This window comes from Neofelis nebulosa, chromosome 9, assembly GCF_028018385.1.
Source record: "Neofelis nebulosa isolate mNeoNeb1 chromosome 9, mNeoNeb1.pri, whole genome shotgun sequence".
NCBI lineage: Eukaryota > Metazoa > Chordata > Mammalia > Carnivora > Felidae > Neofelis > Neofelis nebulosa.
This window is the reverse complement of record NC_080790.1, coordinates 104,670,105-104,692,465: the sequence shown is the minus strand read 5'-3', so window position 1 is coordinate 104,692,465 and position 22,361 is coordinate 104,670,105. Positions and strand designations below refer to the sequence as shown.

Here is a 22,361-nt window from a genome sequence, read left to right as displayed (position 1 = left end):
TTTCCCCTCCTCTAGAGTCTAGAGTGAAGGCACGATATCGTCAGGTAATATCCCTGATAGAAACATTAGATGCTCATTCTGGATCTCCAGCAATATAATCCCAAGCACGTCAGTCTTGCTGACAGCATTTTTTGCATTCTTTACATTACGGAACTTATATGGTTAGTCCAGGCTGACTTCCATCTATTTCCTACTTGTGGTCCTGGACCTTTTCCACTTCATTGTCACATTACTAAGTTAAGGGTAAGAGAAGGCAGACTCCTTCCTCTAGTATGGCAGTCCCTGATCAGGTCCCTGACAGATTTGATGACTTAATTTCATTTAAATTCTTTTAGTATAGCCACTCACATTTGACTCATGTTTCCATTTCTTAGGGTCACTCGTTGTGAATGTAGGTTAGGTTCTCTTAGAGATAGTTCTAGAGATTATATAAGTAAAAATATACAGTTGAACACATCAAATATTTCCTTACTGCTTAAAATCCTTGGACTAAGCTCAGTTCCTCCTGAATCTAGAATATAAGTTCTAGGGCAGCAAAAATGGGGAAGGATACCAACTGACTGAAAAAACCCACGCACCAAGCAATTTGCTGAAAGCCAACTTGCCTGCCATATGCATATGCACATTGATCATTCGAGAAATCTTGGGCTCTTAAGGTGAGAAGTTATTTTTGTTTTATCTAGTATCATCTGTGAATTGCTACCAAATCTAGGTAATTTCATTGTACTTTATTTTTTACAAAGTATAATAGTAATATTTATTACTTATATCATTATTCATATCATCACTTTTTTTTTACTAGTTTGCCATTGTGATGTGATCTGTATATCATAAAAAATAAAGAGAAAATACATACATACATACATACATACATACATACATACAAGAAATGGTAAGGAAAAGTCAGTGTTCCAAAGTGAAGAATAGGATACTATAGAATAACACATCACATACCACACACACACACCATTTTAAATCCAAGTCACTGACTTTCTACATATTTTTAATAGACACAGTTGAATGCAGATTTGGTATGGTACATTTTGGATTTATGACCTCTTATTTACTATTTTATATGCAGATGGAAGGTTGTATCAGTCAGCATTGCTGAGGTAACAAATACTCCCCATAATTCAGTGGCTTACAATCATAGACATTTATGACTTGCTCGTATTTTATGTCAGCTGATTTGATATTGCTCTTCTCTGTCTTCTCATTCTGGAACCAAGGCTGAAGGAGAAGACCTTTTCAGCTGTGCCATGCTCAGAGAAAGTAGAGAATTAAAGCCGACCTTATAGCCCAATACTTCTGTTTATACATTATGAAAGTTTACATTCCATTGAAGAAAGCAAGTCACATAACTAGGTCCCACATCAAGAAGACAGGAAAGTGTATTTAGCTTTGTAAGAAACTGCCAAAGTTGTATCACTTTGCATCACATCACCAATGAATGAGAGTTCTGTTCGCTTCAGAATCTTGCCAGCATTCAAATAAATGTGTAGTGCTATCTCATTGTTATTTTTATTTACATTTTCCTGGTTGTCATTTTCATAATCTATCACATTCTACATAGCAATTGTTAATTAAAAGTAATTTTTGATGAATGTATAATTTGAATGAATGGTCTTTTTGCAAGATAGTGTTTCAGTAGGCTTTCAGCAAATGGGCTATTCATCATGTGGCTGTTGACTAATTGAATCTGGGGAATATCTAAGGCCATAGGAGTCATATTTATGTTGCTTACTTTCACATCATCAGCACCAGACACATATTAGGTGTTCAATAAATATTCCTTCTATGAAAGAATGGATAAGCTTAAATTCATCTCTACTCATCTCAGAGACAGGACCCCTGAGAATTAAAGTAGCCTTTTCTTTCTTTCTAAAATCTTATTCTCAATTCTCAACAGAAAGGTAGCCTTACATATTCCTTGTTCTCTCTATGGATACTATCGGCTCCCCTTTTTAAATCTGTAATTTAAATCCGTAACATTTTGGAAAAGAAATATTTTGCCCCCAGTTTTTTTTGAGCCCAATGAAAATACCAAATAATGTGACAAGAGACCCAGAATGGCATAGAAATGCTTCAGAACGCTGCTCTGTTTCTTAGGTCTTTTTCTTTTATTCACGCTCCCCTGTTTCCCAGCCCTTGATGGCAACATTTGGAAAAATTGAAATGCTTGCCTAATCCCTACCCTCTTTTAGCACTCTTCAGCAGGTATCACAGCAATAGTTAACACTGATGTATAGGCTTATGTCCGGAAGTCTACATGAGAAATGAGTGACTCTAGCAAAGTTAACTGGGTTGCTAAAAACAAGGGAGAGAGACCTTTAGTTTTCAGATATAATCCTTGCTATTTTTTTTCTGTATGCATAAAAAGACAAATACCCCACATGTATTTTCTTGCTTTTCTGGTTGTTCAAGCCTAAAAATACATACTTCTACATAAAATGAATTTTACCATTGTATCCATGTGCACAACTGACTCAAATGTTTTTACTGAAGAAAATCATTAATTTGCTTTGTAAACTATTATTAAACTTGATTAAGAAGTCAGGTTTCAATTGTCATTTTAATAATTGCCCTTTTTTTTCAATATATGAAGTTTATTGTCAAATTGGTTTCCATACAACACCCAGTGCTCATCCCAAAAGGTGCCCTCCTCAATACCCATCACCCACCCTCCTCTCCCTCCCACTCCCCAGCAACCCTCAGTTTGTTCTCAGTTTTTAACAGTCTCTTATGCTTTCGCTCTCTCCCACTGTAACCTCTTTTTTTTTTTCTTCCCCTCCCCCATGGGTTTCTGTTAAGTTTCTCAGGATCCACGTAAGAGTGAAACCATATGGTATCTGTCTTTCTCTGTATGGCTTATTTCACTTAGCATCACACTCTCCAGTTCCATCCACGTTGCTACAAAAGGCCATATTTCATTCTTTCTCATTGCCACATAGTATTCCATTGTGTATATAAACCACAATTTCTTTATCCATTCATCAGTTGATGGACATTTAGGCTCTTTCCATAATTTGGCTATTGTTGAGAGTGCTGCTATAAACATTGGGGTACAAGTGCCCCTATGCATCAGTACTCCTGTATCCCTTGGGTAAATTCCTAGCAGTGCTATTGCTGGGTCATAGGGTAGGTCTATTTTTAATTTTCTGAGGAACCTCCACACTGCTTTCCAGAGCGGCTGCACCAATTTGCATTCCCACCAACAGTGCAAGAGGGTTCCCGTTTCTCCACATCCTCTCCAGCATCTATAGTCTCCTGATTTGTTCATTTTGGCCACTCTGACTGGCATGAGGTGATATCTGAGTGTGGTTTTGATTTGTATTTCCCTGATAAGGAGCGACGTTGAACATCTTTTCATGTTGTTTGTTTTTTTTTAAAAATACTTCCACTTGTGTGGATAATGCAGTCACTTTAGGCCGAGCTGGTTCAAACCCTTAATTAAAAATGGGCATCCGGATGTTCTCTAAAGAAGACATCCGGATGCCCATTTTTAATTAAGGGTTTGAACCAGCTCGGCCTAAAGTGACTGCATTATCCACACAAGTGGAAGTATTTTTTAAAAAACAAACAACATAGGGGTGCCTGGGTGGCTCAGTTGGCTAAGCTTCCAACTTTGGTTCAATCTGTGGGTTCAAGCCCCGTATCGGGCTCTGTGCTGACAGCTCTGAGCCTGGAGCCTGCTTCAGATTCTGTGTCTCCCTCTCTTTCTGCACCGCACCCCCCACCACCTTGCACTCTGTCTCTCTCTCTCTCTCAAAAATAAACATTTAAAAAATTAAAAATGAAAAACAAACCATATCAACAACAAAAACAATTATAAATGAGTGTGTTAAGCTCTGGAGGGAAGAAACTATTTTGATTAATTCTTCTCTGTGCAAAAATCTGTTAATTCTTCATAATAAAACTGTTTAGGTTTCCACCACTGTGGAATTACATGGAAACTCAAATGCTAAGCCATACTAGTACACTGGTCTTCATGAAGAATCCAGGGCACCTTCCTGGTCTTTCTCTTACCAGCTGAGAGTCGGAGGACAAGACTCACTCCCTCAATATCAGTTTCTCAATTTAAAAATGAGAATGAAAGTGCTAGTTTCTTGGAGAGCTGAAATATGTTATTTTTATGGTGGAAAAACAATATGGGGAGGGGGGGAAGAGGGTTTCCCATTGTTTACTGATGACTGAGTATATAAGTAGAATATTCAGTCTGCTAGCTAATAATACAGACAACTCGGGGTAGCCTGAATCTAATAAACTCTGGCAGATTATTTAATCAATATATTGTAGTTGGACTAAGGGAGACTGTAAATCCTTTAGTCTGAGGCTCAATGCAATCATGCTTACTGTGGTTCTGTGAATTTGCCTGCTGTCCTGGGAGAGTGATAATCAGTATTGCCCAGACCTATCCATCTAACATTAAATCCACCTATTTGACCAGTCATGCTAAGGCCATATCAGTCACTGGAAACTGTATTCTTAGACTGTGCTATTTCATTTGCTCTTTTAAAAAATCAGCATTTTCTATTATGCTAAATATCCCATTGGCTCCACAAAGCAATGTTTTATTTCAGGTGGAGGAAATATGTCCACCCAACTCTAGAGGGCATTCTAATTATTTTTTTCCTTTAAATTTTAGGGTGGGAAAGTCTATTGTTTTATTATAACCAATTATTCAGCCCCCTCTTGTAGGAGAATCATAAATCTCTTATGTGTTGCCATGTGAACTTCAGGGACTTCCCTTGGAGGAACGACTTCCCTGGCTCAGTGATACCACTCTGCCTATGTGACTTGCTTTCATCAGTGAAATGTGAGCGAAGTAACACATACCATGTCTGAAGTTTTGAGTCATGTACGATTCAACCGTCTTCATTTTCTTCTGCAATGAGAAAGATATGTAGCAAGGAAAGGCTGCTTCTTCTCCTTAGGTTCTGGGATGAAGAATGTATGTGGAGCAGGGTCACAGTTAATGTGCAGCTACCACAACCTGAATATGAAATAAACAGGAAATAAACATTTATAAACTTTTGTTGCTGGATTTCAGAAGCTGTTGGTTATTGCAGCATAATGTGGTAATACTATCTTATATATCTGTAAGGATTCTGAACATAGTGAGAAAAAAAATCATCTCAGGAACTTACAATAGCCCAAATCCTCCCCAAGCCAAATTTCTTTTTCTTTTTATTACAAACATACAAGACATCTCCATTTCATGGAGCTTGCTCCTTTAAAATCTAGTATTTATGACACACAAACTGAGACTTTATTTTTATATATACCTTGTCTGTGTCGTATTTCATGCCAGGTGCTTACAAATATATTTCAAGTCTTCAAAATAAGAGTATAATGAGAAATTATCCTTGGACTCTGAGAAGGAAATCGGGGCTCAGAGGTTCACATTATATAGGCCACAAAGACACAGTATTTCAACCAATGCCATAGCCCCTATCCATGCACATTTTTAAAAATCACTTCTTAATCATCCTTCAAATTAAATGATGTTTTTGAAAAAGCAGTTAGAATCGGTTAGAGAGAGATGTGATTCAACAGAGAAGACATAGTTACTCAACCAAAGTCCTCCCATGTCTTCCCCAGAGCTCCACTTGAGGGATAAATTGATCCTTAATGGTTTTTCTGTGACAGCCTCCTGGTAGTATACTACTCTTCTCTATTTACCTTAGACATTGAATATTTTCTATGTTCCAGTGTAACTATGCAGATTTCAAGAACATGAATTAGATAACTACAGACAAAAATTTTAGCAGGATGCGATTTCCATTTAATATTTTCATTTCTGTTGCTTCTACTAACAAAAGTACTCATTTTTTTGGTAAATTGAAAAATGCATAAAACATTTAAAAATAAAATGAAAACATGCCATGATCCATTTCTCCAAATGTCACTTATATATCAAGTAAAAACTGACATACACTTGGGGCGCCTGGGTGACTCAGTTGAGCATCCGACCCTTATTGTGGGATTGAGTCCTGCATCAGGCTCTGTGCTGAGCGTGGAGCCTGCTTAGATTGATATTCTCTATCTCTGTCTCTCCCCTCACCCCTCTCCCCCACTTGTGTTCTCTCTCCCTAAAATAAAACATAAAAAAAATCTTTTTGACATACACCTAACAGTGATGCTACAGGTTTAAATTGACAGATTCATTTACTAAGTCATTTATTTAGCAGCTGCTATGTACTTGACTGAGCCTTTGGATATAGTGAACCCCATATCACTTACATTCTATATGGAAGACAGACAGTGAACTGTTTTTTTTTTAAAAAAAGGACAATCAAAACTGTTAAATACTGGGATACAGGCTATAAAGAAAGTCATCAAGGCTAAGAAGATGGAGATGCCTACTTTGGGTAAAGTGGACAGTTGGAGAAGTAATAATTAAGTTGTAACTTAAAGGATGAGGGTAAGCCAGCCAAGCAAAGAACTAGGAAAAAATTACCTTAGAGAGAAGAGTGAGGAAAAAGTGTGGAGCCAGGAAGGGACAGGATCAGAAAGAAGGCCAGTGTGCTGAATGAACAAGGGTGAGATTGATCAGAGGTGGTGAAGAGATGGAGGAGAAAGTAGAATCTGTCTCAGGTAGAACCTTGAAGAATTCAATTAGAAGTATGGATTATTTTTCAGAGAAAAGGACAGCCATCATAGTGATTTCATGACTAATGATTTAGCAAGCTCACTTCAGATTTTGTACAGCAAAATGCACTGAGAGAAGGGAGATGTAGACACTTCTAATTTGCCTAACATACTGTCAGTATCGATGACACAATTTCTATACACCTCAGAAACAGTGAAAACAACTCATTTTCCAATGACTTAGCTAACAGGAAAGACAGAGAAGGAGAGATTTCAATAAGGGAGTTATGAAAGGAATCCAGTTAATAGGAGGGAGTAGCTTGGAGCACAAGGAGAGAGTCAAGCAGATCTGAGGTCAGTTGTGGAAGTACAATGCACAGAATTTAGTGATGGACTGGATATGGAGTACAATAAAAGAAAACTCAAGAATGGTTAGCAGTTTTCTAGCTGTAGGTGTGAAATTATTTTTATCAGATGGATAAAACCTGAGCAAACAAAGCAATGGGAGAAGAGAATCACAATTTCCATTCTGGGTGCTGAAGGTGTTCGAGGGACAGATACGTAGAGATATGAACTGTGAGATCCAAAAGGTAAGCACTGGCTTGAGACATAAATTTGAAGAACCGATAATTTAAATCAGGGGTTAGCACACTACTGCATGTGGGCCAGATCTAGCCACTGTCTCTTTTGCATGGCCCCACAAGCTATGAATGCTTTCACAGACTTAAATTGTTGGGAAAAAAATCAACACAAGAAGAATATTTTAAGACACATGAAATTATAGGAAACTCAATTTGTAGTGTCCATAAATAAAGCTTTATTGGAACACAGCCACATTTATTCGTTGATGTATTATCTATGGCTCCTTTCATGCTATGACCGCAGAGTTGAGTAATTGTGACAGAGACCATATGCCCTGCAAAACCAAAAACATATACTATCTGGCTATTTACAGAAAATGTTTGCCTACCACTAATTTAGATATCAAACCTATGGGATTGGATGGTAGAAATCCTAGAAAGTTTTGCTTTGCCTTTGCATCCAGCTACCCAGATGTCCTAGAAGAATGTGGGAACCTGGAGAGAGGACCATCTATTCATTTGCCTGCTGTGAGTTCCACTTGTGGACTCTCTAAGGATGAAATAACATCAGAAGGGAATGATGAATTAGAAGAGCCAGACAGAGTTCCTGCATTGCAAGCTCCAAATTAACTGTACAGTGAACAGATTTGCAAAGTTAAAAAAAACACATGGGAAAAGGGCCTTCTGTTTATTTTTTCTCCTTATTAATTCACCACAACCACCATCAAGTGTCCCAGTTTTTGTCTGGGAAGAGAGGCTGGCAGGACCAGTGATCAAAAAGCAGCTGGAAAGCCCCAAGAAATTATGGAATCCTCATAAAAGAATCAAAGGACAATGTTTTTTAAACCACTTGAAAAACTGAAGAGTCCATTCTGGTTATGTTATTGTGTTTTTCGTGATGTGTTAACAACTGTAATGAAGGACATCAGCACTTGTGGACTGGAGTGGAATGTTGGCAATGAAATTCCAGGCTCCTAAATGACAGGATTCACAGGATTTTTTAGGGAAGCCCATGTTTAACATGAAAATAATGCCCATGATGTATCTTAAGAATGCAGACAAGTAATTATTTAGTAAAATTTCAAACAAATGAATGTTTATAATAAAGTACAAAACATATTACTTATTAAATATATTTATAATTATCTTTTACTTGATTTACACAAATTATATTTATTATGTAGTTTCTGTCTATGTCAGAAACAATGATAACATCTCTTTCTGGAAAGGTTTAACTAATAGAAGAGAGAAAAAAAGGAGGTTTCAGTTACTTACTTCAGAATTCAAACTTGAGAGTGAATGTCAAGGAAACCACTGAATCATTAAAAACAAACAAGCAAACAAAAAAGCCAAAATACCTCTTTACTTCAATACATCCACCAGGCATTTGAGTATAGGTAGTATTAGTGGTTTTGAAATATTGACTGTGACGTAAGAAGGTTAGAAGATGCCACATCCATTCATATTTTTTCTAGAATTTTACTGCTTCTAATTATGGCGAAACAGCCTCATTCTACCAGTCATTCCTGCTTATGATGACATGTCAGCTTTTCATTTCCTGGTCACTTAAGTTATCCATCTCTTTACTTACCTCTGATATTGCCAAAAACTACAGTGAGCAAAAACATTATCCCAGCCATTATATGTTGAACTATTATTATTTAAAAAAATGGTATTTATGTATAAATAGTTCTAGGTGTAGAACTAAGTGTGTATATTAAACTTTTTGGAAACTTCCTTCCAGAAAATTTTATCATAAGACAGACTCATAAAATTATTTTGTCATAATACATGTCACAATGTAATATCTGCTTATTTGTGCATATGTGCACATATGCATACACACATCAGCCACTGTAAATTTCTTAAGGCAGTTTGTGGACTGGCAGTTTGTGGACTGGGAATTTATTTATTTATTTATTAAATAAATAAATTTATTTAATAAATTATTCAATAAACATTGGAAGAAAGGAATGGAAATAATGCATACATATATGGTAGTTTTGACCTAGACGAATTTAACATTCTAGGATTCATAACCATGTCATATTCTATTTAGAGGGCACCAGAACCTTGCATATGCCAAGTACCCAATAAATGGTGACTTAATGTGGAATAAAATCAGTACTGACGTTTTTCTTTCAATCCTGAAGGGTATAGCATAACTTTCAATAAATACTAGGTTCTTTTCAGATGAAAATAATAGCATTTTATTAGTTTACAAAGTGCTCTTACACCCAATTGTTCATTTAATCATTATTGCCCCACAAACTAGATATTCCCACTTATATTTTAAGATCAGAAAATTCAGCACAGAGAAGTTATAGGACTTGCACAGGGTCATCACAAAATAAGTCACCATGTTGAAAATCAAACCAAATCTTGGTCTCTTTGCACCATAAAATTTCTGTGTAGCCTTAATAAGGCAAATGTCTCTCATTTACAAGCTGGGATGCTAATGGACAATTTGTATATAGTCACCATTTTAGATCAGCATTTATGTTATCTACACTTATAACCACCTCCTTTTTTATTTGTATGTTTAAGAGCTGGGTATTTGTCTTATAAAAATTCACTGAAATGAAAAACATCTTCTGCACTGTATCTCAAATGATGTCAGGCTTAGATTCTTTGCTCTGCTGCCTCCTTAAGTCTTTGATGCAAACTCAAGGAAGTTCCCAAGTCCCAAAATATCTCAAGTCACATCTTTACCCTTCCCATCTTGTGTAGAATTTGTCTGTAACATCAACTTATTCCACTGAAAGTTTTAATAAATTATTGTTTGCATTCATAATTCCATGCTTCCAGTCATTTATCCTCATTTATTCTTCTCATGAGCTCCTTTAAAAAAATCTAGTTTAATTAGTTAAGAGATGATTTTTTTTTCCCATTTTGGTTTTGGTGTTTTGTTTCTGTCTGTTTTGTCTTTTTCGATATCACATTTCAGTGTTAGTCCTGTAAAAATTTAAGTTTAAAAGGCATACGTGTACAAATATATAACCCCGTACTTCTAAAGTTACAATTAACAAAAAGACTTTTAGAAAGGAAGAAGGTAGAAAATGTCTTGATAAACTGAAGAAGGCTGTTTTGAGGGGTTTGAAGACCTACATTTGAGACCTCTGCAATGGCACACTTTCTATCAATTTCTTTTGATCCAAGCCAAGTCACCTAGCATGGCTCCACCACAGTTTCTTTATCCTAAACTTATGGGCATGATGAACTTTTCTATTCGAGTGTCTTTAAGGGTCTGGAGAGGATGGACAGAAGCACAATTTGAATTCTGGGGCACTTTATAATTTCCAGGTAGCATTATGTATGCAAACATAAAAATAGGTCATTAAATGTCATCAAAGAGAAAAGCAAATGTCCAGGGTTTATCTCTGATCCACTGTTGCCAGAGAAAGAGGCTCTTTGTCCCTTTAAGAGCTCTCAGATGCATTTCCAATTACATCCTAAAAGCCTTCCTGGTTGTGTAGCTTAGATGCATCCGGTAGCACAGCCATGTTCCGATCTTCCTGGCAGATGTCATAATTTACTGTCACCCTCATGCAGGAATGCAGTGCAAGGGGCCCCTCACTGGCTCTGTGATCCATTGCCTGACAAGTCCTGGGTGTCAACCTTAGGCAGGCCCAGCGGAGGTGAAACGCCATTTACCTGATAGTGCCTGTGATAAAGTGGGCAATTAGATGCACTTGGAAAATCCTGGCTGGAAACTGGCTGGCATTTAAGAAACATTACAGCCAAGTCAGGCTTCATAAAAGTTAATGGGGAAAAATTAAGTCTTTCAAGATGTACCTTGGTCTCTAAGGAAGTTAGGAACACAGGATTCTATAGCTTTATCTCTTTTTGTGTCTCCCTCACCTTCCCACTCTACTTCCCCCAGACAGGGAGGGTAATATATTCTCTTTGGAGATGGGAGTAAAGGGAAGAGAAGTGAGAGTTAAGGTTTCAAGTTTTTGATCTCAGAACCATGGTATTTATTTACCCTTCAATTCCTTCTTCTTTCCTAGCCACAGTCACTGTGCTAGTATTAATCTGGCACATTAGCTTACATTTTGTCTCTCATGGAGTTTCTTGAGTTTGGTGCTAGCTTGAGAGTGTGATTTGTTTGACATGTATTCAACGCCCCCCTCTTCATTTCCTCCTAACTGGATAGCTTCAGCTTGTCAATGATTAATGAGTCTGGAAGGTGAGTGACAGTTATCTTAAGGGCTCTCAAAAGTTCATTTCAAGAGACTAGCCAAAATCTCCTGCTGCATTAACTACAGTTAGATTTCCTGTTGATAACAGCCCATGGAAAATAACTGCTTGCCCCCAAAGCTGCCATGAACAAAACTCTGTTTATCAGCCAACATTGTGCATGTTCTCTCTATTGCCCTGTGCATTTGCCATTTCCCTTCAGGCTGATAAACATTTTACCTATGAGAAGTAGGAAGTACATCATGAATCTGGTCCAACACTAGGCCTCATTTAGAGTGGACCTTTCTGAAATTGAAAAGTCAGGAATGATCTGGAAAATGTGCTTACAGACAGTGAAACAGGAAAACAATTCCCTCCCCAAGGCTAGTTCCTCCTCCTCTGTTGGGTGGAAAAGGTGGGAGGAAGGGACAGGGTGTTCTCTGTGTGATTGGAATTCCCCTCTAGAGTCATAGGGGATGAGCAAGACTTTGGTTTTCATTTTTTTATAGTTTATTTTGCACCTAGAATAATACACTTACAGAGGGGAGACAGAGGTGTCCACATGAAGTTTTTTCCTTTCTAAATAATGATGAGCTCTACACCAAGCTGAGGACTATTAAAGAATGCCAATGTCTGGATGGTGGGGTCTATCTGGGTTCTGGCCTGATTATAAGGATACCAGAAGGACATCCAGGGTGTACCCTGATGCCAGCCACTTCACTGGAGTAGGGAAAGAATGACTGGGTCTGTTCCCCAAAGTCTTGAAAGGACATCTGGGATTCTGGGTCAATATAGTCACAGTCTCTTTAATAAATAAATAGGCTTGTTATAGGTTGTTGGAGGTTCAGGAGCAGGGAACCTAAGAGGAAAGCAAATGCTTCTAGACCCCAGAAGAGTTCTGGAGACTGAGATGATAGAGTGCCCTTCACCCATATATACATTGGTTCCTCATGTTATTCTGTGGTGTTGCCAGAATAGATCCAAGTTACATTTTCCTTATGATACCATTTCACTGGGCTTGAAGCCCACTCAACATCTTTGGAGAATACACTTGAATGAGGGGCTGTAAGATAGTGTTAAAGGAAATGATGTGTGTGTGTGTGTGTGTGTGTGTGTGTGTGTGCGCACGCGCGCATGTGTGTAGAATACTCCCCAGGGAACTTATTTTTGAAAACTCTGTTTATACATACATACAGCATACTTAGTTAAATGCAGAATCAGAGTTTTCAAAAATCCAGGTACCCTGGGGAGCATTCCTACCTTCAAGGATAGGCACTACAGAGAACCAGAGATTTTCCCCACTCTGTGCCACAAGAGCTCCAGGGTTGCTCTGGTAAACTGTAATCAAAACCCAATTCTTTACCTCTCCCTCTATGTACACTGTTTGAAGCTCTCCCTTTCAAGAGATGGGGTCTATATCCCTACCCCTCGATTCCGTCCCTGTTACTTGCCTGGGCCAGTTGTGGATTATGTTGTGTGCGTTCTGTCTAAACCCTAAGTGACTTGTATGTTTTCTCTTGCTCACTCAGTGTTCCCTCTATCATGGCCGTGAGACAACATGCCTTGAATAACCTGCTGGAAGTTGGGACAGGAGGGACAGAGACATGTTACCCAGTTGTCCTAAATGAGACCATTTTAAATCAGCCAAAAGCTAACTGACCTCCAGAATGTAAATGGGCCCATCTGAGCCTAGCCTCAATAAATCTTACTGTTTTGAGTCAGAGTTTGGGGGTGGTTTGTTATACAGCATGATTGTAGCAATAAATAGCTGATATAGTTGCCCTCTGTTTAATGTTCTATTTCCTTGTCTCTGTTCTTTGGTTACCCATTCAGATCTTTCCTAGTGAGCAAGTCCGATGTCCCCTTTTACCTTACATTGTTTTTTATTCCCCCTTCTGCTTTACATTTATTCTCTCTTTTCCCATACCTACCCTCTTCTCATCAGAACTTTTTTTCCCTATAGTATTTTAAATCAACACTAGACAACCATAGCAGTAGCAGGAAAATTTTCTCAGTTCTTCACAAGCATCTTCCCTTTTTTGGGTTCTTTCTGTCATTTAAGAAAAAGAAACAAAAATAAAAAAATAAACAAATCTATGCCGTGTGAGGTGATACTTGGTGCTATGGAGAAAAATTAAGCAGCATAAGCCAATTATTGAGTGTTGAGGGGAAAAGGACTAGGCAGGGCACGAACACTGCTGTTTCAGAAGATTCATTAGACAAGGCTTCTCTGAGAAGCAGACACTTGAACAAATTCTGGGTGAATTTTTCTAGACCACACTGAAAAGGGATGAGGGACACAAAGACATTATTTCCCCAGTTATCCACTTCAAGGATAGATAGGCAGACTTACGAAAAGCCACCATGGCCTACCAGTGAAGTGCTATTCGTCCACAGTCACTGTGGGAAGGAAACAGCATTTTAGGGCCTGCAGTCCTTCACATGTTTAATCCTTCTGATATCAGACCTACAACAAGCACCTGTTGGGTCTGGAGTCCACAGGTGTGGATGCTCCTATCTACCTACACTGCCATAAGGAAATCATGTGACTCTGGCAAAGTCATTTATTTTCTCTGAGCTGGATTTTTTCTCACTTGTCAAGTTAGGGGGTTGAATTAGATGTAAAGAAACCAGCTGGTCTAACATCCCATAGTTTTATGAGATTATACAGTTGGTGCTGAATTAGCCTTTGCAGGAAAAAGAAGAAATAATAATGATAATAATATTGCCCTTCATATAGTCACTTATAATCTTCTTGAATTTTTCAGCAAGATTAAAGAGTAAGAAAGGATAATGCAAGGTGGTGGTACAAAACAATGCACATTGTAGGATCCTGAACAATACCTTTTCTCTCCCCTACCAAGTCCTCCTACCCTCTGCCCAAATCCGGAAGTAGCTAGTCTGCTTTGTTCATGAACTATCCTAAATCTACAGGGCTTTGATCTTTTGGGTATCCACCAAGTCCCACTTTGAAAGGATGGTGTAGGATTTGGACATCAAAGTTGCTACACTGTTCCTCAGTTTGGGCTCTGGAGTATCCCTGAATGATAGGAACACACTGCTAGTGGTAATTTGGGATGGTAGAGCACCCACACTGACCCTTCACTCATTCTCCACCAATCAGGGTCTCACTGGAATACGCCTGTGGTCAAGAAAAATCATGGCAAACCTTGGCTTGTGGATGTGCAACAAAATGGTACTCTGATGTTTGTAGAGAGGGGTAGGTTGCCATCTCTTTAAACCTCCTAGAGTGACAGAACTCTTAACATAGATGCTGACCATACAGATGACAAGAACATCACAGGCTTAGTAAAGGTTCACATGATGTGTAAGCAGAGAGGAGGGCTGGTTGGCAAGGAGGAATAAGGCCAGGAAGGGGAAGAATGCCTAAGCCAGAAAGAAGCCAGCTTCTAGAGGAAATGTTGGTAGCCAAAACCCGCCTGCTTGGGTCTGGCTCAGCATACTCCCTCAATTCTTGACGTCAGTGCTGTCAAGGTTAGAGCATGCTGAAGGGCTGGAACTGCACCGAAAAACCAGGGAGGGAGAGGAAGTGGGACTGCAGCAGCCAGGGAGGGGCACTGGGTCTTCCTGCATGACTATTTTCACATGGTGAGGACAAGGGAATGAGGAAACATAATTTTTCAAAGAAAAATTGTTAAAAGAAACAAACATAACCATCAACACACACGTACACACACACACACACAAACACACAGAGAACAGAGTATTGACTGCAAGGAATATAGGATACTGTTTTCATCCCATTGCCAAAAAGGCTGGTTCCTTCTAGCTCTTGACTACTCACTGTATTTTCATTGTTTCTCTTTTTATTATCCTGAAATTATTTATAAGCTGTTAATCACTTTCCACAATTTCATATTGTGCAGTGGTTACAAATGGGAGTCCTGCAGTCGGACATCCTGAAAGCACACCCAGGTTCCACCACTTCCTAATTTTGGTCTAGGTACTTCATATTCCTTAACTTTGTCATCTATAAAATGGAAATAATAACAACTTAGAGCTCATAAAATTGTCACGAGGATTATTTAAGATAATTCATGTAAAGCACATAGAAAATCAATGTCTTATTATAAATTTTTTTCAACTCAAATAAAATTGAGCATTTTCTAGATATCTACTAACATGCAAGAAAAAAATGGACAGAGATTTGGAGATATTTAAAAAGGTATATGTAAAAGCAATTCCTTATTTTAAAACATAGCTAAGGAGGAAGGCTTGCCCATGTAAAAAATCTAAGACAAATATTAAAAAATGACAAATATAATCAAGCAGAAATATTGATTCAATAGAGGGGTAATAGGTGGATCCTTTTTCAGAATGTATTAACAAGAAAACATAATTTGTTGAAAACATATTTTAAGGGAGAAAAGAGAATCACATTTGTTGATTTAGATAGCACTTTAGACAGTGTTGTAATTTAGTTCAATCTTTTATTATAGGAATCTTTTTTATAATCTTTATTAAAGCCTATCAGTGAGTGATTTTCTCATGGGCTTCACAGTTCATTCACTCACGAAGCAGCGATCTATTCCACTGCTAAACAACTATAAAAGTAAAGATGTGCAAAAAACCACCTGGAGAAGTATTTATGGCAAGAAGACAAGAGACTAATAATGTTAACTTATGAAGAACATAATTGTAGTACTTCTGTTTCTAATATGAGGTTAGGTTATACTCATATCAGTCTTTTGCTGAATACAATAAAAATTATGGATAAAATATTTAAAGATCATTTTTATGAAGTGTGAAAGAACTGATAGAACATAGTAAAGATTTACAAGGCCAAAATTGTAGGAAAAAGATGTAACTCAAGAGATAGGCAAAAAGCAAAGTTTGATTTTACACTGAAGGCAGTTGCCAAAACTGACAAATGTCAACTTTCATTTTGAGAAATTTAGCCTTGGAGGAAAGGAGAGGAGAGAAATCAAACCCAGAGCTCTTGTAGGTTGTGCAATCATCAAATTCAGTTGGGAATCTGAGGAATGCAGATCAGAAAATGGTAAGGCAAAAATAAGGTGGCTCTTGCATGGATTTGCCAACAGATTTGCAATTACTGGGTATTCCCTTATGAAAAAAAAAAAAACACCACACACACACACACACACACACACCGAGATTAAGCTCATTAAAGAGTACTAGCCTTCATAATAACAATAAGCAGATGGAAGAAGTAATGCAAACCCTGACTAGAGAAAGATATCATTATCATAGGCTTCAAAATACTTCTATAAAAATAAATTTCAAGTAAAATGAGAATACAAAGTCAAAGATTTCTAAGCATCCAAGGAAACTAAAAATCAGGAGCAAGAACTGGCAGGAAATTAAAAATAAAAACAGAAAGAAAAATGACAAAAATGTTACTGGAATTACTGGAAAAATTATAAAACAACTACATTTGCTTGATTAAAGAAGTAAGTTTGAAAATATCTGCAAGAAATAAGAAGTGATGCAGCATATTTTTAAAATTAACATTCCTAGAATTTAAAAATCTGATAAATAATTATAAGTTTAAAGTATGGATTTAAAAACAGATTAGATATAATCCAGGAGATAATGAGAATTAGAAGAAACTTTTGAAGAAATTATCCAGGATGGAGCATGAAGAGACAGCAGATGAAATACAGAAAGGAAGCCAAGAGGCAAGGCAGACATTGAGAAGGTCTACTGTTGGAGTTGTTGAAGTTAAGAAATGAATGAGGGTACGAAAGAGCAATAATATTTGAATAGACGATAACTAGGAATTTCCAGAACTACTGACATTTCTAATTTAGAGATTAGAGAAGCCTAGCATATCTTTAGTAAGGTAAATAAAATGTTATTTACATATAATCATGACAAAGGGGGAAAAAGTCCTGGAATAAACAATAGAAAAGCAGATTTTAAAAAAGGACTGACAGATGAATTCATAGTAGCAATGAAAACCAATAAGCAATGGAATGATGTCTTTAATGTGCTTGAGAAGGTAACTGTTAACCTGAAAATCTATACCCTATATAAATATCTTTCATATGAAGAAGGAATTAAGATAATTTTCAGACAAGCAAAAATTCAGAACATTTGCCACTAGCAAACCCACAGTAAAGGAACTATTAACAAATGTTCTGAAAGCAGAAGCAAGTTGAATCCAGAGAAATCTAAAGTGCATGAGGTAATGAAGAGCAGAGAACATAATGAATATGTGGGTAAATTTAACAAAATATAAAAAAAACCCACAGTAATTAGACATAGTAATAATTTATTAAATATTAAATTAAATTAAAATGAAAGATTAACTTGGAATGGATAAAAGGGAAATAAAATATTTTAAGGGCCTTGTATTTTTTAGAAGTTAATAAAAATTTTGATTAATTTTATACTTAGGTGACTATTCATATTTTAATCTCTAGGGTATCATTTCTATATGACTATCAGGAAAAATTAGAATAAAAAATAAACCAAAATATTACAAGCAGGGAAAGAAACAAAGCAGAACAAGTAGGAAAGAAAGAATATTAAGATGGTACATTTTACATTAGTAATTATTTAAATGTGAACAGATTGATTAAACAGTCAAAAGTAAGGAGCATTAACTTGGATTAAAGGAAATCCCAATGAAATCTGGCTTAGCATAATTCCTGGAGGAGAGGCATTAATATCATAGTTTATGAGGATGGTATTCCTAAAGTTATACAGTGCACATCCGTATGTGGTCCTGGATCCAAGAATAGAATGGATGAAAGTGAAAGTATGAAAAATATACACATTAAGTGAATAAGAAACAAAAGATAGTTGGTGTAACTATTTTAATATTAAATAACAGATTCAAGGCAAAAGACATAGTTAGAGAACACTTCATAACAAGTTCAACTTCTAGGAAGATGTAATTATTTTACATATCCATGTACCTGATGATGAAGATTCAAAATATATAAATCAGAAATTAATGGAACCACAAGAAGACATAGACAAGAGAACTGAAGAAAGATCCAATAGGAGACTTCAACACAACTCTCAGGAACTGGAAGATCAAGCCACCCCAAAATAACTACTCAGGGTTTTGTCATATCTCTAAGTAGCTGATAGACCTACAGGCAGAAAAAAAATCAGTAAAGAAAAGTATAGAGGCTGAAAATCAATGAACTAGGCATTTATTACAAGGAGCTAATAAAGTTTCACAAAGTAAAAAAAAGCAATAAAAGTGATAAGAACATGATAGAGAAGATCAACATTACTGAAATTTGGTTTCTTTAAAAGACAAAATTTAAAAACATCTGACAAATTAATGGAAAAATTAAAAGAGAAAAAAGGAAAGAAGGTACCAATAACCAACATCATGAAGGGGTAAGGAAACATTGCACAAATAATATAGATACACTGTTAAGAAATTATGAACACATGTCAATGAAATAGAAATTTTAAATAAAATTCTTAAGAAAAAAATGTAACTTATAAGTAAAATCTCTCAAGAAATATAAAACCTTATGTATTTTACAACTTGTATATACACTTAATGGAAACTGAGAGTGGTTTAAATTTTAGAAGCAATTGTGAAATGTCTTTAAAATGTTCATACACTTTTATCTACTAGTCTCAATTCTTCAAAACTTGCCTAAGAAATTGTGCCTAAATGCACAACCTTGTGGCACAAACATATTCCAGAGTTATTTATACAAAAATGAAAGGACTGAACCAAATATAATATGAAACTACTGTTGAACATTTAAGGCAATAGAGTCAAGTGAGCCAAAAATTCATGTTTTTTCCACTTATTTTTCCATTTATTTTTTATTTGAGCATACATTATAAATGTCCAGCCACAGAGGCATTAGGTCAATAAATTATGGTGTCATAGAATGGAATACAATGAAGTTTTTAGAAATGATTGTGCTGAGGTAAATGTACTGAAATGAAAAATGTTTTACAATACCTTGTTATATATGGATTTTTAAAAAGGATGGGGAGAGCTTGTAAACCACATACAGTGTGCTGCCATTTGGAAAAATATATGCTCCTTTGTATGGAGAGAGACAGATTTCTATAAATATAGAACGAAATCTAAGCAGATAAAAAAAAAAAATTTTGGATGGTAGGATCATAGGTAATTTTTACTTTTCTCTTTGGCTAAAGCAAATCACAAGGCCAGCCTAGATTCAAAGGGTAGGGAAACAGATCCCATCTTCTGACTAGAGGAAAAGGTGTGGATCAAAATGGTAGTAGAGAATTGAAGCCTCTTTTCTAATCCTCAGGAATAAACTTCAGCAGGCTGTAGCATTACTCTTGGAAGTTATATAAGGGAGTTTAAACACTGATAAAATAAATGGTCCCCACCATGAATCTATTTACCACTGAGAGGCTTTATACCTTAAATCCTGAGATCTGGCTCCTAATGAGATTTTAAGATGATCAACACGTTGACAGCTAATTTTTTTTAAATTATTAAAATGGTATGAGTCTCTCAGCAATAATTTTTAATGAAGTCAGTTGTAGTCACCAATCCTTCATTACTCAGAGTTAGTGCCAATCAACTCTTTGGTTCACTACAATAATCACATTTTAAATTCTGTTCCTTTAAATAATAATTGAATAATATCATAACATTCTGTAACACTTTATAATCTCCTGATATATATTCCTCTATCAACTGAGTTTTAAAGGAAATTCTAAGTGAAATGGGCTGTGGATAAGGTGACCTTAAATCCAGATACATGAAAAGTTCTTGATATGTGGCTTATAGTCATTGCTCACTGATGCTAAATAATTTTAAACAAAGCTCTGACAGTCACTAAAGTCCTGTATCTAAAGATAGGATATATAAGAAAGAAGAAGAGATTTGAGTCCCTGAATCTGCAGTGTCAGAATTAGATGCACAATTTTGAATTTAAAGGTATGGTATTTGTTGTTATATAGAACTGAGATATTTTGCAGAAGAGAGAAATATTATTTTATTCATTTGATATTTGTCAGTTACAGTGTTTTTTATATTCTTGCATCAGCTTGTTAGGGTCAACTTCAAGGACCTAAGTTTTATATGCATTGTGCCTTATACACAATTATTGTCCAAAGGAATCACAGTTGCATCTAGAATTGCCTGGGGTAGTTAGGGAAAAAAATCAGCATGAGTTATAGGCTCTAGTCTAGAACAAAAAATCAGAATCTTAGGAGTGGGGCTTAGGCAGTGATGTCTTTAAAAAGCTATTTCAATGAGTCTTCATGTGCAGCCCTGGGTTGAAAACTACTGATTTAGGCAGTTGGGAAAACCTGAAGGTCCTAGACAGTTGACCGACCTCAGCACTGATGAATTGGGGCCTTTGATACCCTTAGATAGACAGGAAATTATTTTGAGGAGCTTCACCCTTTTGTATAAGTTCTCTTGATTGTATTAGAGGGAAATATAAGACCAATAGGGGAAAAGGGACAAGATCAGGATAAGCTGACAAGGCACAACATCCCAGTAAATCAGGTCAGGGTTCAGAGAGAAACCCAGCTTTATAGGGAAGCAAGATTAATAAGAGCAAAACCAAGAATTATTTGCTGTGATGCTTAAAACAGAGCTTCCAATTTCAGTGGGCAGAATTATTGCCATTCTGGGGAATCACAAGCACAAATCCATCTATTATCAATGCAACCCAGTTCTAAGTTCCACTAGACTTGGGGCTGATACTACTGGTAAATCTTATTTATCAGTCCTACAGTAACAATTACTTTTTTTTTTTTAATTTTTTTCAACGTTTTTTATTTATTTTTTTGGGACAGAGAGAGAGCATGAACGGGGGAGGGGGCAGAGAGAGAGAGAGAGAGACACAGAATCGGAAGCAGGCTCCAGGCTCCGAGCCATCAGCCCAGAGCCTGACGCGGGGCTCGAACTCACGGACCGCGAGATCGTGACCTGGCTGAAGTCGGACGCTTAACCGACTGCGCCACCCAGGCGCCCCAGTAACAATTACTTTTTAAGCCATATTGCTTTTGAAACTGCAGTGCATTTTTAGTCAATGGATACACTTAACATAGCGTTTTTTATTATTATTACTAAATTGATGATCTATCTTAAAATTTATGACATTCTAGATTCAGGAACACATGGTGTTTCCAGGGTTCTCTAGACTAGCTCAGGAACTGGACCATGGGTGAGAACTGACATTAGAGTTAGCTGTGAAGACTTGGGGTCATTGAAAGGAAAAGCAGACCAGAACTGAAATTATAGATCTTAACACAATCAAGGTGTTGAAGATGACTGCTTCTGGTTCTCAAAAGCTTATGCTCTACTATGGGAAACAGTCTAAGAACATAATATACCATGAGAATGTTGTCTAGCAAATGTAAGTGGTTGATTCATGAGACAACTTTTCCAAATGCTCACACCCTCTGTTGGTAGTAGGCAGTCAATATGTCTGTCTCTGACCCATCACAGAGTTTTGCTTATGGCTTTCAAAGTAACTTGGAAGGTGTGGAAAGTGGTGGAGTTTCACTGTCAAGTTCTATAGAACACACTATATGCTCTAAAGCTCTAAAAATTTAGAGGATTGAGATTGAAAAGAACTATGGAGGACTAATGAGTTGGAGTTGGGGCTTAAAGAATTTCAATAGGTTACGACAGAGCTTTTCAAGGGCTAATAAATGTGAAAATCTTGAGGGGGGGGAAGAGCAAGGTGCATTCCTGGCACAGTGCTTTGTCTGGAACACTTCCTGATTCAGCCCAGGAAGTCCTTATTTGGTTAATCCAGGGTTAATTTGCAAAAGCAAACATCTCTTCAAATGGTTGAAATGTGACTATATGCTTCTCTCTGCTTTTCCTTCCTGACACAGAATTGGAGCCTAAGCCTCCATGAGAATTTTTGATCAGAGCTGGAGATTCATGCCAACGTATCTTAAGTATAGAGGCTCATTTCTCATCTTGAAAATCTTGTGCCAAAAAAGAACTCCCACTGGCTTCCAGAGCATTTCTGGCACAAACAAACCCCGGAGGGCACAGAGCAGGATGAGCAGATGGAGAACTGTGCATGTCTCCCCAAA

The 22,361-nt window shown here is 36.9% G+C and overlaps 2 long non-coding RNA genes across 3 annotated transcripts in view; one reads left to right on the top strand and one right to left on the bottom strand.

Annotated features, from left to right (window-relative positions):
- Nucleotides 1–4,991, bottom strand: part of LOC131485409 (uncharacterized) — a 59,208-nt gene extending 54,217 nt beyond the window's left edge. Inside the window, exon 1 of the long non-coding RNA XR_009248826.1 lies at nt 4,837–4,991. This is a non-coding gene — a long non-coding RNA (uncharacterized LOC131485409). The remainder of the gene's footprint in view (nt 1–4,836) is intronic.
- Nucleotides 1–13,068, top strand: part of LOC131485408 (uncharacterized) — an 81,504-nt gene extending 68,436 nt beyond the window's left edge. For both annotated transcript variants that reach the window (XR_009248824.1, XR_009248825.1), the window contains one exon: nt 12,881–13,068. This is a non-coding gene — a long non-coding RNA (uncharacterized LOC131485408). The remainder of the gene's footprint in view (nt 1–12,880) is intronic.
- The last annotated feature ends 9,293 nt before the right edge of the window (nt 13,069–22,361 follow it).